This window comes from Sycon ciliatum, chromosome 9, assembly GCF_964019385.1.
Source record: "Sycon ciliatum chromosome 9, ocSycCili1.1, whole genome shotgun sequence".
Taxonomy (NCBI): domain Eukaryota; kingdom Metazoa; phylum Porifera; class Calcarea; order Leucosolenida; family Sycettidae; genus Sycon; species Sycon ciliatum.
In genome coordinates, this window is record NC_088651.1 from 25,898,380 (window position 1) to 25,921,538 (window position 23,159).

Consider the following 23,159-nt stretch of genomic DNA (forward strand, 5'->3'; position numbering starts at 1 on the left):
GGCCGAACTTGCGACTGACGGATGCCCATTCAACTGCGCGCGGCGCTGCCGTCCCGTACTTGTCAGGGTGCAAGGGACGATTTTGGATCACTGGCCGACTGTCCCCAGCAGCAGCAGCTGTCATTTGCGGCGAGCGCTAGGACAAAAGTACGCCACCATAGACAAGTATCCATACCATCCCTCTGGTAACGGTACGCGCGGTACGAGAAAATCATCGAACTCCGGCCCTGCCTGTCGCCTTGGACCACGTCATCCCGCTTGAATGTGCGAAGTAAAAATAAAAACCAACACCATAACAACCACGGAATAGACAATTTTTTTTTTGGACAATGCAACACAATTATTGTGGAAAGGTCACAACAATATTCAATAGGGCTTGAAAGTGCTACGTCACAGCATAGCAACAATTTCAAAAATTCAAAAATTGGATCCACTTGGATCCAGTTTTTGTATGGATCCAAGCACATTTCAAGCCGTCTTACTCTCAGCAAAGTGATGTAACCAGTGAAACTGACTGATTTGGCTACTGGGGGCGGGGTTACAACTGGTGGCGAAATAAAAGTCACACCTGCATGCGACATGAGTGGGTTGCTATGCACCCACATACTTAGGCAATAGAAAAGTCACACCTTAGTGGATCCAAAAATAGAAATCTGATGTCAACTTACTACTCCCTGGCCGTTTTGACGTCATCTGCCTATTCCCCCATCCCCATCTCAAGCACTTGAGCTGCATGTCATTTTTGTAATGGGCAGACGCTGCCTGTTGAAAAAACGGCCAAGTATCTTGGCCTACATTTCGACTCGGACATGAGCTGGAACACCATGACAAGCCATGTTGCACGCCGCGTTGCCGCTAAGATTGGGCTACTAAATCGAAGTGCAGCATGTTTGCCTTTTTCTTGCCGTGTTCAGTTTTTCAGGTCCTTTATACTATCAGAATTTGACTATGCATCTGCTGCCTATGCCCCTTTCTTATCGTCTTATCAGGATAAGCGCCTAAATAGTTTGTTCAAACGTGCGGCTCGCTCGGTGTGCAGGGCAGCCCCTCGCACTCACACGGCTCCCTTACTTGAACGCATGAATGCCCATACCCTCAGCATATACACCCACATGCACATCCTTGTATTCATTTGGCGCTGCCTGAACAAATCTTCAAGTACTCTGTTTGCAAGCTTTTTCACCCGTAGTCCCTCTCTCCGAACACGAGGAGGGAGCAGCAAGTTACTCATCATTCCTGTCTCCCCCACTGCATCCTCAGCTAAGCGCATTAGCCATGCTGGAGCTATCCTGTGGAACCAGCTCCCAGACACAGCACGCCTCGAAAGAAAGCGCTCCACTTTCAAATCGCTAAGCCTGGCCTTTCTGTTAGGCAGTACCGTCAACTAGGATGAACTCATCTGCTTCACTACCTCTCTCTCTCTCTCACTCACTCACTCCTTTCTTCCCGGTTGCCGTGCTTGTGACTTTTTTTCCCCTGCTGCCGTGCTCATATTAGTTATCTAACTACAGCTGTATCTTCTTCTTGGTTCTGTTTGTCCGCTTATTATTATATTTTCTTTTCTCTTATTATCAGTGGGACCATTGTCATTAGGTTTAGGCCTGTTTTGGAACTCCACTTTAAATAAAGCCAAACAACAACAACAACAACATCACTTTCAAGCCCTAAAGTATAAGAGACAAGATCAAAAGGAAAGCTTTACAATAATAATAATAATAAAACGTAGCCCGTAAAATGTAAAAAGTCACTGAGTACAGTTTAATCACAGATGGCTCCCAGACAAGATGCTCTGTTGCCCTTAGGCCTTGACGGATTATGCTAGCATAATTTTTCGCATAATTCCTACCAAAATCGAATAATCGCATAATTCGAGACAAATTGCATACGAATCGCATAAATTGGAATAATCCGACTGTTCACATCAAATTCCATACAGTTGTACATGTTTTACAAGTACAAATACAAGTAGATGCACCAGGAAGTCGAAGGTTTACGACTAACTCCCTTGATAACATGTCCAGTCCACTACAATCAGTGACGGTCGTAGCTAGGTCGGAAGGTGCGTTGACCCCGTTGAACTTTTGCTACTAGTACTACAGTACAACGCCCTCTACAAAAATTCCCCTGTTATTTTGCACAGAACCATCATATACATTAGCAGCATATGTGAGCATTATGTGGCATAATATGAAAACTTTTAGCATAAAAATAGCATAATTCTGCCATTTTTTCAGCAATGCGAAAAGCATAATTTCACGAAAATATTAGCATAATCCGTCAAGGCCTAGTTGCCCTCCCCTTGGCTAAAACGTCCTCCCTTGTACGCTCTCCACTCTTTGTTGCTTACTCTGCTTGGCTTGCGCTGCCCGCTACTACGCGCAATGCCAGTACCCTGGACGCATTTAAATCTGCTCACTAGATTCACCATCACCTGTCCCTCCCATGCTTCTCCGTCTTGACCATTACTTTTCTTCTTTTATTCACCATGGTTGGTTAACACCCACATCTCCCGTACTGGCTGATTTTCTTCTCATGCCATGAGGTGTTGTCTATATAATAAATAATAATAATAATAATAATTCAATATCCATGTCCAGTATTTATAATAAAAATAATCTGCTGCAATTTATAGATTCTCACATGCGAGCAACCTGGGCCTCAGCAACAACCAACTCAGCAGACTCCGGATGCCGAACCGATCGCTCACGGAAAAGACCCCGCAAACACATGATGCATGATCGCAACAGGGCAAATGAGAGACGGCATCTGATGTAAGATATTACGTGGGAGTACTGCTCCTTCTTCCTTTCCGCTCTCGATTCGGCGATAGAGTGATGTCGCCGCTAGGTGTTGGCGGATAATGCTCGGTAATATGGGATATAATGCTTTAAGTAATGCTCCACAAAAGGCCATAATTATAATGCTCCAAATAATGCTGATAATGCTCCTCCGGATGGAATATAAACACCTGAGCCTTGCGGTATTGGGCTAAGAAAAACGCTATAATATTGCACCCATGCTATGATAAACACATAATGCAATATCAGGTAAATATGTACGCTAGGTACAAACACATACAGTCATATTGAGGCGGCACAAAGAGGATACGCCAAGAAGGACTCCTTGACCAGCTTCTGCCTCTGAGTTTCCCTCTCCAAACGGGACTTTCCTTGTTTGTGTCTCGCGGTAGCAATATGGGACATGATCATAATCTTCTTCCCTGACAATGCTGTATGGCATGCCAGGCACACTAACTTGCCCACAGTCGCTTTTGAGCGGCTCATCTGGGAACTCCCGCACCCGTGTTTCGGCACTGATGGCCACTTCAGTGCTCTGTCCATGAGCTACTCGCGTCCTTTTGGAAACATTTTCAGACTTGGTGATAGCTGTTTTCTGAAAAGACCGCTATAATATTGCACCCATGCTATGATAAACACATAATGCAATATCAGGTAAATATGTACGCTAGGTACAAACATATACAGTCATATTGAGGCGGCACAAAGAGGATACGCCAAGAAGGACTCCTTGACCAGCTTCTGCCTCTGAGTTTCCCTCTCCAAACGGGACTTTCCTTGTTTGTGTCTCGCGGTAGCAATATGGGACATGATCATAATCTTCTTCCCTGACAATGCTGTATGGCATGCCAGGCACACTAACTTGCCCACAGTCGCTTTTGAGCGGCTCATCTGGGAACTCCCGCACCCGTGTTTCGGCACTGATGGCCACTTCAGTGCTCTGTCCATGAGCTACTCGCGTCCTTTTGGAAACATTTTCAGACTTGGTGATAGCTGTTTTCTGAAAAGACCGCTTCCTCGCTATCGCGGCAGGATCTGCAGTTTCCAACTCGACGACGTCACCATCATCAGAGGACTCCGCCAAAAGCCCATCTGCCAATCCCAAGAACGGCATCGCGACGAGTCAGCCATCAGCGTTGGCTGCTAGTTAGCTGGTCTTACACAATGCTCAATGTCCAGTGAAAGTCCAGCGTTACTCTTCGACAAAGACATGGACTCTTGCTTCGATGAAGAATGTTTTTTTGTAACAGTGTGGACGGTAACCGGGTAAGGTCTGGAATGTGTGTGTGTGCGCACCTCCACCGTTCCATGCTGGCTCACATACCGTATTATCTCTAATATAAGCACGGTCCTTTATTTTTTCAATGTACCTCCGACCCGTGCTATTAATGGAGACGTTCCTTTATTGGAGACTGTTCCATTATTATTTCAACCTCATTTCAGAGGCATGTTGCCATGCCACATTCATGTATGACACACACATTTCAGGGTTTTTTTCGCCGGTACAGATAATGAATTTACACAGTGTGCTTATATTGGAGACTGAGCACTTTATTTTTTGAATGCTGCCCCAAGGTGTTCTATTATTGGAGACGTGCTATTATTGGAGACTGTGCTTATATTAGAGATAATACGGTAGTCATTTGTTTCGTTGGTTCGGCGTTGTTACCTGGATCTTCAAAAAGTAAGTAGTTGCTGGCCGAAGATAGACTTCCGGGACCGGAAGTTTCTGCGAGAGTTTCCACACTGTGCTCATGTAGTCATGGTGCTGGACCACAGCTACATTGTAGCTAGCACTACTGCATGCAGTATACCATGGTTTATCACTCCCTTCGTATTGACTCACATAGATTTTTGCCATACCTAAGCAGTCAAATATTCCTGCATATTTCACTCCTTACGGCTATATTGACTGCTTATATTTGACTGCTTAGGGGTTGCGCAGTTGAACGGTGCCTAGTGCAGCATTGTCACTGCATGAGTAGGTGGTGGTGCAATGGTTGTGCAATCATAAAACCGGGATTCATGAGGTTATCGTTCTGGAATTTGAAATACGGACTGTTTGTCGTGATAAATCTAATATTGACTTCGTACTTGGTCAGTATGGGAAATAAAAACCTCGTAAAAGACCTCGGCTTCGCCTCGGTCTTTTACTCGGCTTTTATTTCCTATATTGACCTCGTACTCAGTCAATATTAGATACATACTGGGCCTGGCACTGACTGTGTCACAGTGTGTGCCACGATCTGTTTGGTACCATCATCATCAAGAGTCCATAACCTTTATTATTTATGGACTCTTGGTACCATGCATGATGTGTACGGTGGTCTATCGCTTGTACATCGCGTATGTTATAAAATTATATGTTGCCAATCAAAGACCTAGCCGCTATAGCCGATACGAATCTGTACAATGTGTGTCATGACGAATTGACGATGTGTGTAGATCTACTATGCAGTCATGTAGAACGTCGTATAATGCCATTTTTGGCCTCGTAATGCTTTTTATCACATGGCACGTGATTGTTGCCCGTACTCCAGCGAATCAGCACCTTTCGCGCCGCGGGCAATAATATGCGATATTGCCCGCAAAAAAATAGTTTATTTGCCCGCAAAAAAATAGTTTATTTCAGTGATCGCGTGACTACGAAGACTGTAGACTCTACGACTCTACGACGAGTCGCAGTGTAGCATTGAGAAGATGGAATTCTTTTTGGAGATGGACATCCCGGCAATGGACATGGCCTCGGACGTCTGCCGTGTGGTGCTTGCAGGGATCATTTGTTCAGTCATGTTGGCAGCCTGACCGTCGGTAAGCTTGTGGATAAGATTCAGTTCTGCTCGAAGTGGTACTGTGATCACAAACAATTATTTGAAATAACACAAATTCAACTCAGCGTCGTGCGTTTTCAGATCCTCGCAAAGTCACTGCCTGTGTGTGGTCTTCATGTGCCACGCAAAACTCTTACCAGGCTCATATGTCCTCTGCCTTCACCTTTGCTTGAACAACAAACACAACAATTCAGGAATGTTTTGCAATGAAAAACACAGCTATCTGGAGCTGAAAAAAAGAAGAAAAATTGTCCTCAGAATTGCACACCAGGGAGTCGTCAAATGCTTGCACTTGTTGCAGTACTGTATTTGACAACTTCCTGATACACATGTAAACATGAAGAAACTCTTTGTGGTAGCACTCTTTTTAATTTTTCAACTGAAATTATGATTCTGCTGTATTTTATTGTCGTTGCCATGTCTATTGCTATGACGATGCGGTGCCGGCACTTTTTTTCTGTCTCCGTCTTTCAGTGCTGTATACTCTCTGATGGCCTGTAGCAGACTTTTGTTAGGGTGTAGGAGAAATATCTTCATTTTTCCTGTTTTGATAATGATAGCACATCAATATACATTGTGGTCATAATGTGTTGGCATTTGGGCTAATTTCAACAGCAGCCCAATGGTCTGCTCTGTGGGCCATGTGATAAATTTGTTATCGCATGGTTGATGCGGGCCTTATGGCATATTATTGCCCCTCGAGGTTAGCCCTCGGGCCTACGGCCCTCGGGCTAACCTCTCGGGGCAATAATATGCCATAAGGCCCTTGCAACCATGCGATAACATATACATAATGCTCGTAATGCTCCGGGTGGTGTATAATGCTCGATATAATGCCGGCATTATCCGCCAACACCTAGTCGCCGCTCTTCCCATGCCACCACTTGCCGACAGCACAACAGGCATGAACGTCGCATGCTCCACCTCTCTCACTCTCTCTTCATAGCATCGCCGCTTTTCTTTTTCATGGCGCCGATAGACAGTGGTGTGTGGTGCAGATTGATTTGAGCGTGCATGAGGATTAAAAACCCGTATATCAAGTAAAGTACGCTCAAAACGACTGCCCCACAAGCCACTGACCGCTACATCAAGCCACGCATGCTCCTCCACAATAGCAGACCTGTATCTCATTCTCTCTCCAGTGAGTGGCTGCAGTAGTGGCTCAATGGAGACATTGTGGCAGGTCTCTTGAAGGAGAGAGGCTGTTACATCCCGGATCTCATTACGGCGGATAATGGTAAACCCACAAAGGGGACATGACAAGGCATGGTCAATACCATTGTCCCGTCCACAAGAGCAATGAGTTGGTAACCTCGGCGGCATCCAACCATAACGGAGGCACAAGCCGTCCATGAACTCAGCTTTGCTCAGTGAAGAGCCATACTTTTTCAAAAGACGGCAAGTCAGCCAACTCGAGGAGCCAGGTTCACGGGCGAGGACAATGGTGTGTCGCAAGGCGTCCGACGCATCATTGCTGATACGCCGTGCCGACTCCGCCTGGCTATGACGCACTTCCTTCTTCCTCTTCGCCTTCTCCCGCTGGATGCCAATCAGAGAATTCCCAATATCAGAAACACGATCCACGATACGCCGAGAGAGAGATGCTGTGATGGCGACAGGCGACTCATACTGGGCGCACAAAGTCATCGGGCTGACCAGGCCCAGGCCACCCAAACGACAGACCACTGTGTGATTCTTGCTGAGTTCAGCCCAGTCACGCTCCGTACTGAGCCCGTGTCTCGACGCCGCGTCTGGCGCTACAACCAGGCTGACTGGGGCCGCATGCGTCATTTTATTCGTCAGACAGACTGGCAGCACATTCTTAGCCACCACCCAGAACACGCATGCGTACAACTTACTTCCCGCATCCAGGAGGGCATGGATCGCTTCATCCCATCGAAGCATCTGTCAGTCAGAACGTGTGACCCTGTCTGGTGGACTCCTGAATGTAGTACAGCTGTGTCTGCAAGAAACCGTGCTTGGCGACACACCCGTGCACACCCAACTGATCTGCAATTGTCTGATACCTACACTGCAACCAGCCTGAGAGTTGCCACTGTGCTCCATGCAGCGCAGCAGGCTCATGTATCTTCATTGAGGAACAAGCTGTCGAATGGAAACCTACGTGACAAAGCATGGTGGTCAAACATGAAGCGTGCAGGAGGTCTATCCCGCACATCTGATATTCCTGTCCTAAAGGGGGCCGATGGTCAGCAATGTACCACGGCCTCCTCCAAGGCCGACTGTTTCGCATCATTCTTCGCAGAGAAGTGCAGCATCCCAAACGATCTCACAGAAGACACACTCCCGCCTTTCCCACCACGCACTGACGCCATCCTGAGTCAAATCCGTTTCCGGGAATCAGCAGTGCTCAAGCAGCTCCGGTGTCTTGAAGTATCCAAAGCGTCCGGGCCAGACTCCATTTCCTGCCGCGTTCTAAAGGAGTGTGCGTCTGAGCTCTCAAAGCCGTTGTCGCAGCTGTTCTCGTCTTGTCTCTCCCATGGTTACCAGCCTACAGCCTGGAAGGTAGCCAATGTGGTTCCCATCCACAAGCGCAAGGCCAAAGGCGATGTCCGTAATTATCGACCAGTCTCCTTGCTCTGTGTAGTATCCAAGGTGATGGAAAGAATAGTCAACCAGCAGCTCATCAACCATCTCAACAGCAATACCCTCCTGTCTGCCAACCAGTTTGGCTTTCGGAAATCAATCGGCACAGCTGACCTACTAACGTCACTCCAGCATGAATGGGCTTTAACCACCAGTAAGGGCGGAACCATTCAGGCCCTCGCCATAGACATAGCAGGCGCGTTTGACCGGGTTTCACACCCTGGGCTCCTCTGCAAGCTCCGAGGCTATGGCATTGGCGGGCAACTGCTGGCCTGGTTAACATCGTACCTCCAGAACCGGAAGCTGCAAGCTGTTGTTGGGGGACAGACCTCTACCCCCTCTACCATCCGGTCAGGCGTCCCTCAGGGCAGCATCCTAGGGCCCACATTGTTTCTAGTGTACATAAACGACGCCGAAGATCAGCTACCTGCCAGCGTCTCCATTGCCGTGTATGCTGATGATACTACGTTATACACGTCTGTCATGCCTGGACAGACCACAGAGGCCGCCGCAGCTGCACTTCAGACAGCCGTAAACCAGCTGGAAGCCTGGGGAAGTACTTGGAGGGTTACCTTTGAGCCCTCTAAGTCACAGCTGATGTCCGTGACCAGGAAGCTGGCCCCTCCAGACTTCCCCCCTGTCCAATTCCTTGGCACCCCTGTTCCTGTCAGCAGCCAGTTGAAGCTCCTTGGGGTGGTGTTCGACGAGAAGCTCAACTTCAGCGCCCACCTCCACCAGCTTTCTGTGCGCGCACATCAACGCCTCCATTTCATGCGGAAGGCAGCCCCCATCCTGGATGCTGCTGGACGCCTAACCGTCTATAAGGGCTTTGTAAGGCCCATACTTGAGTATGCCCCACTAGCCTGGCTTGGTGCTGCCCAGACCCACCTTGGGAAGTTGGACACAGCACAGCGCAAGGCCATGCAGATGATTGGACCCACCACCGTCCTCCAGAGTCTGCGGGCCAGACGGACGGTTGCAGGGCTGTCTTATCTCTACAAGGTAGTTAACTGCAAGGGCCCACCCCGTCTGACACGCATGCGCCCTCCCCCAAAACCACGGGCCGATACTGTTCGAACCCGCCGGCAGCATTATGCTCAGCGCCAGCACCGGGAACAGCTCTTAAACACCACCCCCGGCACCAGTCCCGATTACCTTCGACGTTCCTTCCCCTACTGTTTCCTTGAATTGTGGAACAGCCTCCCCGAGGACGTCTTTCCCCGTCTGGCCAATCACTCTCCACTCACAGCTTTTAAAAAAGGTGTCAACAAACACATTTCAGACCAGCCATGGTCTTGGGACGTGCTTTGAAACCCATCATGTTGATCGTCTCACTGTTCTTTCCAGATCGCACCTCTCGGTTTGGGGATGTGCATTGAAGCACCCCATACTAACGGTCTATACTGTCCTCTCTTGGTCACCACTCTCCCTATTACCTATATTGTAATTACCATTCATGTATTGCGCTTCAGATTTTCTTCCGTTTTTGTCTCTTGGTGCGTTACCGGCATGGCGATACTGAGACCTAATGGTCAGTGGAGTGCCTGTAGCCTCACCAGCACTGCTACTATCTGTGACTGTGGCGACCACCATTCAATGTCTCGTCCTCCCCTAACCGTACCCCAACTCTCTCTCTCTCTCAGCTCTCTTTTTATCTGTCTTTTCTTACTCTTTTTTCTTTGTCAGCTTTCCTGGTGGTTATGTGCTTTTTCAAGTAAAAAAAAAAAAAAAAAAAAAAAAACAGGGCATTGCTAGTACTTCACTCAGCACTGTGCCAGGCGGTGGCCGACCCGTCATTGCTGGTATAAGCTTCGTGGTTATCACGTCCTCCAGTGGCTGGAACTGGGACGGAGAAATAGACTGAACGCGGCATAGGAAAGCCCAGCGACTTCTCAAGCCCGAGGCATATGCATAATATGCTGCCTGGGGCTGCGAGCGAGCGAAATCAGCCAACCGAGTTAGCTCATCAGCCCACTCCCGGACCTTAGTCAATACAAAGTTCTCCTTGAAATCAGCTGAGCCGATGGCTGCCCCCAGGTACCGAGCTCCATTACACGTAACGACGACACTGGTGTCGCTGAACAGCTCAAGTGCCTCACGATAGCAACGCTCCTTCACCACCAGAATCGATTTTTGATGCATTTGGGAAATATCCATAAGCTGAGCCATCACTTGCCACGATGTCCCACCAACGACGGAGCCTACGCAATACACTCGCCGCTGCGGAGTCATCTGCAAACCAAGACTGGATAGTCCCGGCTTGTTTTGCTTTGTTCACGAGAGGCATCATGCCAAATGGCATACATGTACATTGCCCGAGGGTCTCCCTGGGTTGTCCCCTCCTCCGACAAGATGCAATCACCGTCGACATATAGGCATGCAGGCGCGCTGTAGGTGTTAATTAAAACAGTGGCCAGAGGCGGGCAAAGATGTTGAACATTCCGAAGGCAGACGCTGCGATTCAGGCGATTGAAAGCATTTGTTGCGTCTGCCATCAGAACTCCATCAGTCTCTTCACGAGCAAACGCCTCCTGCACAGACAATAGGCCACAGACTACTGACACTGTCGCGGACATGGAACTCCAGTAGATTGTCCGGGGCCGGCGCCTCCAGCGCGTACATAGAACAATGCATTATTGATCCGATACTAAACGTCGTACAGTGTACAGAGCGGATGCAGTTTTGAGAGCTCTGCATCCTTTTGTGAATGTGGTAGTTTTTGGATCCTTATAAAGCATATCTAGGGCGTGCCCTTATAACCTTACCACCAATCATGGCGAGCACTGGTAACTCGAGACCCCGATGGATGGCACTGACCTCGGAGCAGATGCGAGAGACGTCCGGGAAACTCGATTGCCCACTGGGGACCAAAGTGGTGGATGTCGCGAATGCACTGGGAGATGCTGGATACAACGACCTCACATCTGTTCAGATAAGTTCACAGCATGAGTGCATTGTAACCTTCATGTCCACTGCGAGTCTAGAGCGTATTGTTCGGGAGGGCTTTTCTCTATTGGATAAGACTATTTTGGTTTCAAACGTACTGGATTCGATCCTCCAGCTGCATATATCTGACCTCCCTGTCTGGATCTCGGACATTGCATTGACAGACGCTCTCAAACCGTACGGTAGTCCCGCTTCAATAGTTCGATACGGGCAAGTCACCACAAAGCATGGCTTCGATGTTACAACCGGGGTACGCTTTTTAAGCTTCAAGCTAGGGAAACAATAGGGAGGTTCCGGAGTACGATTTTTCGTGCCAAAATCCGTGGAGGCTCTACGGATTTTTTATACGTCGTTTTCGAGCAGTGAAAAGTTCCGGGGTACGGAACTTATGTGTTTGCCGTCATTGTCTAGGTTACGATCGCAAACACGTCACATTCCCGCGCTATGCCTTTTTATTTTGAAAATTTGTACCGAAATCAAAACTTCCCGCGAAAAATCGATGTTTCTCGTACCAAATTTGTACGCGAAAAATCTTTCTGCACCCGATGAAGCAAAATCTCCATACGAAACATGGTTCGTATGAAAGCCAGTCCACACGGATTCTCGTGCCGAAAAATCGTATGGAGCACGGCTGGAAAAAATCCGTAGCGCCCATACGGATTTTGGCACGGAAAATCGTACCCCGGAACCTCTCTAAGGGCCGATTCCCACTACGGTACCGTGAGTGCCGTGCCGTCGATTTGGGTAGGTCACGTGTACCCCACGGTACGAGCTTGAAGCTGAGAGTGATTTACACCTGCGCCCAGTCATTCCGTGCATTCAGTCGGCAGGCCGGATCACCATTTTTTTAATCAATTTCTGACTTTGGTCCTGAGGGAAAATAGCGGGGGCCGGGGAGATGACTGGAGAAAGCTCAAGAATCAACCAATCGAAAAGCCAAAAGCCAAGAAAAAACTTCGTGCCACAAATACAAAAGAAAGAAAAAACTAAAAAGTTACTTCCTTTCAGGGAGTAGTAAAATACCTACTACTCACTGCATTCGACCTCGCGGAATACCACGGCATGCCATTTCCACCCCCCAGAGGCCCTGGGCACCGGAATGTCCACGGCGCGGTACGGCAGGAGCCACGGAATGAACTCGCGCCAAAACTGCCCCTCACGTGAGCAAATCACCATGGGTACTCACGGCACGGCACTCACGGTACCGTAGTGGGAATCGGCCCTAATAGACACCCTTAGCAAAAAACGTTATGTTGTAACGGTATTATCGTAAGGGGGAAAATACCGTGATTTGGGTTCGACCTTTAGCAAGATGCACGCTATTTTTAGTACGCTGTTGCCACGAGAATAGCTTTGATTTCGCGAGGTACAACCATTTTTGTCACCATATACGCGATACAAGGTGAAATGCGTACGGACTATGCAATATTTGGCTAAGGCTGTGTTTACATGAGAAATTTCAACCCGGGTCGAGTTCAGCCCGGGTTGAAAGTCTGTACGATAGACAAAAGAGGTGAGCGTTTACATGAAGACAGTTGACCCGGGTCAAATACTGATATGCCGCCAAAAGTCCACTTCTACACTTCTACAGTCCTGTATGGTCACGTGAATCCGTTCGCGCGAAATTTGCATCTGCAGTGCTGTTCAAACCTGGCGCGAGATACGCACAGAAGTACGTTTGTACGATTTTCTTGACCCGGGTTGATTTCAACCCTCCCCTTGGGGGGAGGGTTGAAATCAACCCGGGGCGAAATTTCAACCCGGGTCAAGCGCAATGCGTCATGTAAACGCGCCATTCACTTTGTGCACATGGCGGGTTGAAATCTGACCCGGGTCGAACTCAACCCGGGTTGAAACGCTTCATGTAAACACAGCCTAAAACACGTACCGTTGGTCACAACGATAAATCAGCCCCCATAACGTTTATACGCTGCAGCTTCAACGCTATTTGGGTGATCAAGGGACGAGTACCGTAAAAAATAGCGTTACCGTTGTTTGCTTAGGGCGCGCTCACACTGCGATCATGAGCACGCGTCCATGCGTCAGCAAAACGCAGAAACGTGGCAGTCGTGCTCACACTAGGCCTCGGACACGCGTAGACGTGAACTTGTCACACAAACTTTACGAATTGCAGTTCGTATCCAAAAGAGTTCGTGCGTTTCCTAATAAAGTTGTGGCCCGTTTTGGATGTAATTTTTCGCATGCCTCGTGGCTCGTATTCTTGAAGTCGACGAAAATAATTCATACAATCAGGTAGGTTTGGACTCTTGAGGGACTGCCGCTGACATCCAAGCGCTTTCGCTTTCCTGACCTCGTGGTCAGAGCAAGTGCCAGTGCAGTGGAAATTCCGGTAGTGGTTTCTTTCGTCTGTTGCCGAGATGAGAACTGTATTTTCCGATGATATGTAACTGAAATGTCTTGAGGTATGGCATTCCATCATCGCAGAAAAGTAGAGAAAGATAATTTCCGAAACCGAAAAGCCAGACCAAGCTGCCATCGTATTGAACGAGTACACTGTAGAAATTGGTCACTGACCCGATCACAACGAAGCAACTACAAAAACAAAAACAAAATCGACATCGTCCAAAAAGGGCAAAGAATGCATATATGGCGGTGCGTGCGTGCAGGACCACAACTACAAAATTTTAAAAATGTGCAAATGTCGAGGGGACATCGACAACCGCCGATTTTCATGAATCAACACACCGGAGTTTGAGAAATTGAACATACTTCAGGCCAGGTTGTACACAAATACGCTTCACGTCTACGATCATGTTGCCGCCAAGTCGTGGCACCCCCCTCCGGAGGTCGCGGTCACGATTTGAAACGTGGCCGCGACGTTTTGGTCAAGTTCATGCCGTTGCCATGCAACTTGGCCGCATGGCCGCATGGACGCTGGTTTTGGTCGCAGTGTGAGCGCGCCCTAAGGGTGTCTAATGCCCCTCCATTCCATCCTACGTTTAAACGGCAGGGGGTCACGTCTTTGCCGTACGGTATAAGGATCAACCCCGCACCTGTAGGGTATGCGAGTCCCCAGGTCACCTGGCCGCGGACTGCCCCACCAGGCCACGCACCCCTCGTGGAACGTACGCTAACAGGGTCAAATCGGGACCCCAGAAAGGGCGCGAGGATCACCACTGCCTGAAAGCCTAGCCTCTGCAGTCAAATCGGGACCCCAGGAGGTCATCGGTTCAGACAAAGCGCGCGAGGATCAGCCACAACACGAGAGCCTGGGCGCTTCTCCATCATGTCGACTCGAGACCCCTGGAGGAGGGCACGGGTACACATGGCAGTCAAGACTCAGCTTCTGCCGTAACTGTCAAAATGCGACCTGAGCATGATAAACAAAGCAACCACGTGGAACTTGACCTGGCTCTGTCTCCTGACAGCAGCTGGGCCGAGGAGTCGGACTGTCCACCTGAGGGGAAACTCTCAGGGGGCGATGAGGCTAGAGCATTGGCGATATTGGCAGACTGCTTTCACAAGAGGCCGCGGGAGTCGACCTCCCCATTGGTAGTTTCTAGTGATAACCAGAGGAAGAAGAAGGCGAAAAAGATCACTGCGTCAAGCAATAAGCAGATAACTTGGCGCAGATAACATCTTCTCCCCCTGTGTAGCCCTAGGTATACAAACACAATCTGGTTTTCCCTGTCCTACTTCAACCTCGTGTCTTCCTCCAGCTTCCTCATTCTTATCTTTAGCTTGATCCTTTTAGGTACTTCATTAGATTTTAGGACCCTTAGCCATACATGTAACTATGCACCCGCTTACGCCAAATGTCCCTCCCCTTTTTTAATTACTTCCTCCTGCAATGAAGGGTAGCAAGCATCTTCGCATTCTCTGCACAAACGCTTTCGGCCTTGCCAGCAAACTTCCCGACCTACAGCACGCACTCCTGCAGCATCAGCCCGACGTAGCAATTGTGACAGAAACGAAGTTCACTGCGGAGAAAGTGCTTCCCTCTGACATTAGCTTCCCTGGATACAGCTCACCACTTCGGTTGGACAGAACGGCACATGGGGGAGGGGTAGCCATCTGGGTGAAGTCGTCACTCCCCTCCATGCTCATCCCTGAACTCATGTCCCCCGCGCATGAGATCACCTGGGTTTCTCTCCAGCTAGCCCCAGGTCTCCGCACCGTCTTGGGAGCAGTGTATCGGCCGGGGTCCTGTGCCCCTGGCGATCTTACCTTAATCGATCATCTCGACAACATCCTCCCAGAAGCTAGACACCAGGGCTCCCACATCATCCTAGCTGGCGATTTCAACGTGCACAACCGGGCTTGGCTGAACAGCTCGAAAACTACGCCTGCAGGCGAGGCTCTCGAAGATACCTGCGCTGCCCATCTTCTTGTCCAGCATGTCACAGTACCGACTCGTGGAGACAACCCGCTAGATCTCATAATGTCAACGTTCACATCCCCAGTAACTACACGTATACTTCCGCCTCTCGGTCGATCTGATCATGCAGTTGTACTGTCAGACTTTTCTTCCGTGCTCCCTAGACGTGAACAGTATTTCGCTACAACAGGGCAGACTGGGATCGCCTCAGGGCGCACCTTCGCAACGTGGAATGGGGTGATATCATCACGGAGGACCCAGAAACTTCCTGTGAGCAGGTTACCGCTTCGATTACTGCAGCTGTTGCACAGTTTGTCCCATCCAAAGTCCTGGAAACGAGGCCTTCCGATCCGGTATGGTGGACGCCTGAATGCACCCAGACCGAGAGGGAGAAGGAGAAGTGCTGGCGCGACTGGAGAAAACACCCTTATGACCCAGCACTTCAGCAGGCATTCACCGATTCCGTGACTGTAGCGATCGCCACCCAGTTCCGATCACGACGTGCAAAGGAGGACAGCCTCCGTCGCAGCCTCTCAACTTGGTCCCTCAGAGACAAACAGTGGTGGACGAAGTTGAAGAACGCTGCTGGCAACCGCCCACAGCCCGAAATTCCCCTAGTTGTCGACTCTGACGGCCGCGAGTGGGCAACGAGCTCAGAGAAAGCAGAGGCATTCGCTCGCTTCTTCTCGAAGAAATGTAGCGTTGCCGGTCCGGACCTTGTGGAGGCTGACCTACCGGACCCTGCTCCCTCAGAGGCTCCACCTCTTCGCACCATCCGCTTCCGCCCACAGGCTGTCCGCCGCCTCCTGGCAAGGCTCGACGTCTCCAAGGCTACCGGGCCTGACGGTATTTCTGCTCGCGTCCTTAAGGAATGTGCTCATGAGCTCGCAGAGCCACTGTCCAAGTTATTTGCTTTATGCTTCCGGTCTGGAGTGCAACCTAGGATGTGGAAGACGGCCAACGTGGTTCCGATCCACAAGCGATCTTCCCGCTCAACCCTTAAGAACTACAGGCCCGTATCCTTACTGTGCATAATCTCGAAAGTAATGGAAACTCTTGTAAACAGATGCATCGCGAACTATTTTGAAGACCATCATCTGCTCACGTCGCACCAGTTTGGATTTCGCAGAGGCCTCGGAACATCGGACGCTTTGCAAGCTCTCCAAACTGCCTGGGCAAACGCTGTGGGCTGTGGAGGGGCGGCTCGTGTCCTTGCTGTGGACATCGCAGGAGCGTTTGATCGTGTCTCGCATGTCGGCCTCCTCCACAAGGTACGGAGCCTAGGCATAGATGGTCCGCTTCAGAGATGGCTGGCGTCATACCTGGACACCCGTTCCCTACAGTGCCTCGTTGGAGGGCGGACGTCATCTAGGTATACGACCTCCGCTGGAGTCCCCCAGGGAAGCATCCTTGGACCAACGCTTTTCCTGGCCTACGTCAACGACGCGCCAGATGTTCTCGCTGACGGCGCCAGCTTGGAAGCCTATGCTGATGATACAACTTTGTACAGCTTAGTCACCTCCCAGCAGACCCCAACAGTCGCCGCGCAGTCACTGCAGGTGTCCGTTGACCGACTGCACGAGTGGGGTCGTACATGGAAAGTGATGTTTGAACCGACCAAATCCCAGGCCATGACAGCCACCCTCAGACGCACCGGCTTAGATCTCCCCCCACTCCTGTTTGGTGGCACACTGGTGCCCGAGACAACCACCATCACCCTCCTTGGTGTGAAGGTGGACGCAAAGTTGACCTTCAGCGATCACCTACGCTCCGTAGCCACCCGTGCACGCCAACGGCTTGGGGTCCTAAACAGAGCCGCCCACATACTCACCCCCGCCGGCCGGACGACCGTATACAAGGCGTTCGTACGGCCAGTCATGGAGTATGCGCCTCTTGTATGGATGGGAGCTGCGCAGAGTCACCTCCAGCGTCTGAACAATGTTCAGCGCCACGCGCTTTATGCTATCGGCCCTGGGGCACACCTACCCAGCCTGGCCATCCGCCGCACTGTTGCCTCGCTTGCCTGCCTGTACAAGCTGCACTACTTGCCTGGTCCTCCGCAGCTGCTCTCTGTGTTGCCACCGCGCCACATCATCTCTACCAACCCCAGAACTCGCAGCGAGCACGGTGCTGTCAGTGGCCATGACCACCAGCTCCAACACCAGCTGCCTGCATCTGCCCCGCTGGCACTGAAGCGCTCGTTCCCACACTGCAGCATCAGCGATTGGAACTCCCTCCCTGCCGCTCTCCTATCCCAGCCTCCCCACAGCAAGAGAATGCAATCATTCAAAACGAATGTTTACCGCCATCTTCGCAGCACAAACTGGCTCTGGGCAGTCGATTCCCTATGAATAGTATGACGCTAAGACAGTTTCTCCCCCACAATCGCTCGTGTTAAGCCTTGGGTTTTTGCATCTTTCTCACCCGTACAGCTCTATCTTCTTCTTTTTTCATTGTTTTTGGTGCGTGTTTTTGGCCGTGACGCCGAGACCTCAGGTCGGCAGAGTCATCAATGCCCCACCATCACTGCTGCGTCTCGGTGTAGCGCCTGCTCATTAGTTGTCACGTCTGTCCTAGTCTCCGTACCATTGTCTTTCCTTATTCTTTTCGAGCTGGTTATGTGAACGTAGTAAAAAAAAAAAAAAAAAAAAAAAATACAACCAGCGCGCTACAGCACAATGTCATACTAGTAGTACATGCACTGCTAACCCACGGCTGCGTGGCCAGCGCCATGGGGCCGCTAGACGTGCGACCGGATTTCCATGTCCACGAAAGTAGTAGTAGATTATACGCATACGATGTAGAGATCTACATGACTGTACGTATTTTTAAATATTGACTGAGTACGAGGTCAATATAGGAAATAAAAGCCAAGTAAAAGACCGAGGCGAAGCCGAGGTCTTTTAGGGGCCGTCCGTAATTAACGAACGTTTTTCACCAAACGAATTATTTAGTTTAGACCCAACCCCTCCCTCCCTCCCCCTCAGAACGTAAAAAGAGTTTGACATATGCATGCATAATACAACAAAAGTTGCAAGTGTGTAACTGCTCCTATGGGCATACACATGTATCAATGTTTTCTGAAACGAAATTGGTCAACCCCCTCCCACCCCATAACGAAATTATTTCATTTTGTGAAAAAAGTTCGATAATTATGGACGACCCCTTACGAGGTTTTTATTTCATACTGACCATGTACGAAGTCAATATTAGATTTATCACGACAAACAGTTCGTATTTCAAATTCCAGAACGATAACCTCATGAATCCCGGTTTTATGATTGCACGACCGTTGCACCACCACCTGGCACCTACTCATGCAGCGAGAATGCTGCACTAGGCACCGTTCAACTGCGCAACCCCTAAGCAGTCAATATAGCCCTAAGGAGTGAAATATGTATGTATTATCACTCCCTTAGTATTGACTCGCATAGATTTTTGCCATACCTAAGCAGTCAAATATTCCTGCATATTTCACTCCTTAGGGCTATATTGACTGCTTATATTTGACTGCTTAGGGGTTGCGCAGTTGAATGGTGCCTAGTGCAGCATTGTCACTGCATCAGTAGGTGGTGGTGCAATGGTTGTGCAATCATAAAACCGGGATTCATGAGGTTATCGTTCTGGAATTTGAAATACGGACTGTTTGTCGTGATAAATCTAATATTGACTTTGTACTTGGTCAGTATAGGAAATAAAAACCTCGTAAAAGACCTCGGCTTCGCCTCGGTCTTTTACTCGGCTTTTATTTCCTATATTGACCTCGTACTCAGTCAATATGTATCTAATATTGACTGAGTACGAGGTCAATATGAGGAAACAAAAGCCGAGTAAAAGACCGAGGCGAAGCCGAGGTCTTTTACGAGGTCTTTTATTTCCTATACTGACCAAGTACGAAGTCAGTATTAGATTTATCACGACTGACCAAAGCATGCGTTCAATGGACCGTATGCGTGTTAAAACAAAATGGCGTCACGATTTATTGAAAGTGGTATAGTTGGTGGTACGAGTGTTCAAAACCATTTGAACTTCATACTGTTCGTCTTCTTTTTGACATGCTCTCTTTCCATCGTCCTTAGCTTTTGTTTGTTGAGAGCTGTTTTGGCTTTCTCCTATACCTCTGGGGGATGCCAAGTGATGGTTTTGAGAGGCTGGTGATGGCTGTGAGCGAGAGTTTGCCGATCGGCGTCGTCCTCGCTATAGCGATGAAAATACTAGTTACTGCGCACCTGGCAGATATCACAACACGTCGGAGCGTCCAGGAGCAAAGGAATCTTGGGTTTTCACTGGAATCTAGTTCCTCCAGCATCGTGTAGCCCACCGTCGGTGAATGGCGGTCCAGAAAGGTCGAACCTGGTCTTCTGCAGCATCTCGCAGTCCTGCGAGGCACACTGAATACGCCTGTCATGTATTCTACAAATAAAAATCACGAAGTAGTGGACTTTACAGTGATGAGTCTATCCTGTATGCTGCAAAAGATGCAGGAAATGTGACTGGTGTCCGTACACTGGACGCTAATATCATCCCAGTCTTCTCCTGCAGGATCTGTTTGACATTGACATACCGGTATGCAGTGGGTCGACATTGGCCTGGTTTGGCAGCTATCTGCCTGGGTGGATGTAGCAGGTTTGCATTGGCACGTCGTCCAGTCCGACATTTTCTTGTAACTGTGGAGTACCGGCAGGGTTTGAGAGGTTGCTCATGCTGTGAACACGTCTCTATTGCCTGTCTCGTCCTGGAAGTGCCGTCTCGCCGCTTCCTTGCTCTACAGTCACGCCGTTATTTCGCTTTGTTTCGTGGTGCAGCTCAAAACCTGCCCAAACAACTGTGAGCTCGCAACATGGTATGGACAAATTGCACCACTCAGCTGGTTAACTAAAACCGGGATAGTCGAGTGAGCGAGTTCACTCCCTGGGCCATGGCAAGATCTGTTCAGCGCGGGCTATTCCAACCTCCAAGTCCATAGTCACCGATCGATCCATGCGATGGTGGTTGACCTACAAAGAGCCAAGGTCTACGAGTACTAATATTGGATGCTGTCTACATGCAGTCAACAAAATCAAAGTACCTCAGTATGCCCCAGAATAGGGCATGTGCATCTATAGCATGACACAACAGGGGTTCTGGCGGCACCTGTCAAACAAGCAGTAGCGACTAGTGCCAGCTACCTATTGGATCATGGAGGCTAGCCCCTACAGTCTGTCACTGGAGATAATTATTATGTTCACTGTTTAGACTGAGCACAATCAATGATGCCCAATCAATCTGCCCAATGTGTGTTCTGTTCCACCTAATTATAACGTCCCATCGCATCAACCCTACTACACGCACATGTCGTCACTCTAGCACGACTTGTGTTATTATTGTTTATTTTGATTCGCACGATAAATAGAGCACAATAAACGTTAACTTGACCGAAGGTTAAAGGCGACAGCAGATAGAGGAACACATCGAGGTACAGGTACCGGCATCAATACAGTAGCAGAGAGAAACAAACAAAAATGAGAGGTACGCAGAAAAAAACTAACGTAAGCCCAAGGGGAAGTGGTTGATGAGGGATGAATGCACTCTCCACGCTCATCTACACTGTTCGTGGAAATGCACACATACATACAATAATATAAAACATAGCAATAGCATGCACAGAACCGAACAATTTCATGTTCACACATGCAAGCACAGACCTGAACATTAGTACCAAAAGCCGATACAGACAATATCCCCATACACACAGACGCACACACACACACACACACACACACACAATGTCCCATGTATGCGCCCGTGGCGAGAAAAGCACGCAAATCTACAAATGCACTGGATGTTAACCCACAGATTTTCTCTTATAGCAACGATAGCGGATCTGATTCTGAATGAAACACACACACAATACAATCATTGAATGCCCATCCGCAGATGATGGCAGGTCCTGAAAGAACAGGCAGTGTTCCAGTGATGGGGAACAGAACTTCGAGTGGCGAGTGAGGTATACACACACACACGTGCGTGCGCGGGCACACACTAAAGTATTCAGAAATAGAATCGACATCGTAGTATTCATTGGTTGGGGAATGGAAAGGAAAATAAAACATTGCTGTAGGTTATTGTTGTAAGGACACTGGGAGCACAACAGAAAGGTAAGCAACTTGCTTTGAAGCAAAGAAAGTTATTATTCCACGAATCTCAGAAGGAAGGAACGTTCCAGAATGCTGCACTGGCAACAGGCGGCCTGCATGTGCGCGGCCCCTGCAGTCGGTCCAGCTGCCGGCCTTGCAGTGCTGAAAAGAATGTGCAGTACAGCATGTCACATAGTATCGCAGCCTGGACAAATAGGTGCTGGGAAGTCCTAGTTATGTGCTCACCTACACCACGATGCACCAATCTTCTGAGCTACTTTGGCAACAACTCTGTCCACTTGAGACTCCCATGGGCTGAGCCAGTTGTTGAGGGCTGCATCAAGGTGGACGGCACTGACCGCACATGGCAAGGCAATCCATGACACACAGTCACTAGGGCATCGTCAACATGGCGCTGAGGCTGGATCGATAAAATCAACCTTTAGGCTGCCGCGGGGTTGACAACGAGGCCGCTGTCTCGAAGCTAGTCAGTCAGCCTGGTCACCGCCATTGACGAACCAGTCGCCACCGCAAGCAGTGGCGGTAGGTTGTGACAAGTGTGGTGCAATACTGGATGATTGTCAGCAAATTCAGTACTCAGGATAAGATGAGTGACAAAGGGAACGTTGTGTTTGATAATATTGAAGTGAACAGGGATGATCACAAACCCTGCGCGTACTCCACCGTGAGTTACAAGAAAATTCCGGACTGGACGACGAGCAAACACCAACCTGCTACATCCAACCAGGCAGATACTATTACGATAGCTGCCAAACCAGGTCAATGCCGACCTACTGCATAATGTCAATGTCAAACAGATCCTGCAGGAGAAGACTGGGGTGTTGGCGTCCAGTCACTGAGTGTACAGACACCAGTCACATTTCCTGCGTCTTTTGCAGCATACAGGATAGACTCATCACTGTAAAGTCCACTACTTCGTGATTTTTATTTGTAGAATACATGACAGGCGTATTCAGTGTGCCTCGCAGGACTGCGAGATGCTGCAGAAGACCAGGTTCGACCTTTCTGGACCGCCATTCACCGACGGTGGGCTACACGATGCTGGAGGAACTAGATTCCAGTGAAAACCCAAGATTCCTTTGCTCCTGGACGCTCCGACGTGTTGTGATATCTGCCAGGTGCGCAGTAACTAGTATTTTCATCGCTATAGCGAGGACGACGCCGATCGGCAAACTCTCGCTCACAGCCATCACCAGCCTCTCAAAACCATCACTTGGCATCCCCCAGAGGTATAGGAGAAAGCCAAAACAGCTCTCAACAAACAAAAGCTAAGGACGATGGAAAGAGAGCATGTCAAAAAGAAGACGAACAGTATGAAGTTCAAATGGTTTTGAACACTCGTACCACCAACTATACCACTTTCAATAAATCGTGACGCCATTTTGTTTTAACATGAATATCGCGGATTGCTAAAAAGGAGTCAAATATAAGCGGTCAATATAGCCCTAAGGAGTGAAATATGCAGGAATATTTGACTGCTTAGGTATGGCAAAAATCTATG

At 49.1% G+C, this 23,159-nt stretch overlaps 1 protein-coding gene across 1 annotated transcript in view; it reads left to right on the forward strand.

Annotated features, from left to right (window-relative positions):
• Positions 1-5,337: 5,337 nt before the first annotated feature.
• Positions 5,338-23,159, forward strand: part of LOC135824791 (uncharacterized) — a 117,098-nt gene continuing 99,276 nt past the window's right edge. The window contains exon 1 of the mRNA XM_065337493.1: positions 5,338-5,609. The gene's annotated coding sequence lies outside the window, so the exon portion shown is untranslated. The remainder of the gene's footprint in view (positions 5,610-23,159) is intronic.